Genomic DNA, 1081 nt, shown 5'->3' on the forward strand with positions numbered 1-1081 from the left:
ACCGATAGGGGCGGTGGCGATAGAGAGTAGTAACTGGCGCTTAGCCAGAAAACGTTTAAGTCGGGCGCGAACCGACTTAGGCGCTGTTGCGACGAGGAAAAAAAACGTCTAAGTCGTGTGAGAACCGACTTCGGCGCGGTCAAGACGCCTTTTTGCTGCCCTCTAGGCAATCCGCTGGAGGGCTCGCCAATGTCGGAGGCCAACCTTCTTGTGTTTCATCATACTCCTGACCTCCATTTCTCGGAGTTTGAATACTGGGTGCCACAACGTCCGGTTCCAAGCCAACCCACCGCTGTGTTCCCACGAGTCCAGAACTCCACCTCAACCATCGGAAAAGGCTTCTTCTCGATGATCGGTTCGCTATACGCCTTGATCCTACGGATGTAGAACTTCTTGTCCTCCTCCAGCTTAATCTTGCTAAGGAATGCGAGGGCCTTGGGGTGGTCGCGCCGACACATCCCCTTCTGCGTCGTCGGTGTGAGGTCGTGGTACTTCTTCCTCTTTTCGACCAGCTAAGCGTTCGCCTCCTCTGTCACGTTGGAGAAGTCCAACGGGACCCAGCCGTCTGCCCACGTAATGCGGATAATCTCTTGCACGTCGGTACCGTACACCGCCAGTTTCACTGCCTTGCACACACGCAATAAGGTTCCCAACAAGTGAAGCAACGTGTGGAAGAAACACCGTCCAGTGGCAAAAAGGCAGCCGCAGTTATCGAGAAGTGTGCGGAAGCCTTCTGCCGGAATCGGACCGGCGACATTTCGCTTACAAAGCGAATGCTCTGCCCCTTAGCCAAGAAGCCGGGCGACTGCCGGTGTACAACCTGAGACTACATCACATCCCGAACACGCTGTTGGCAGCTGCCTTGCACATACGTGAAAAGCTTCTCAATAAGCAGAGCAACACGCGGAATAAACGCGGAATAAATCCAGTACAGCGAACCGCAAGACCTACGCGCTTCCGACCACCAACCTGTGAGTGCTCCTTATCGTGCATTTGGCGGACAACCCGGGGGGGTGGGAATTGGATGCCCTGGATACCTTTCACTTGGCGTACGCTCCCCATCGGTCAGATCAAAGAGCAG

The 1081-nt window shown here is 54.9% G+C and overlaps 1 non-coding gene across 1 annotated transcript; it reads right to left on the reverse strand.

Moving 5' to 3' along the window:
• Positions 1 to 727: 727 nt before the first annotated feature.
• On the reverse strand, positions 728 to 799 carry GNI_208650. Its single transcript has one exon. It is a non-coding gene; the product is annotated as a tRNA-Thr (tRNA).
• Between the last annotated feature and the right edge of the window lie 282 nt (positions 800 to 1081).

This window comes from Gregarina niphandrodes, assembly GCF_000223845.1.
Source record: "Gregarina niphandrodes unplaced genomic scaffold scaffold00132, whole genome shotgun sequence".
NCBI lineage: Eukaryota > Apicomplexa > Conoidasida > Eugregarinorida > Gregarinidae > Gregarina > Gregarina niphandrodes.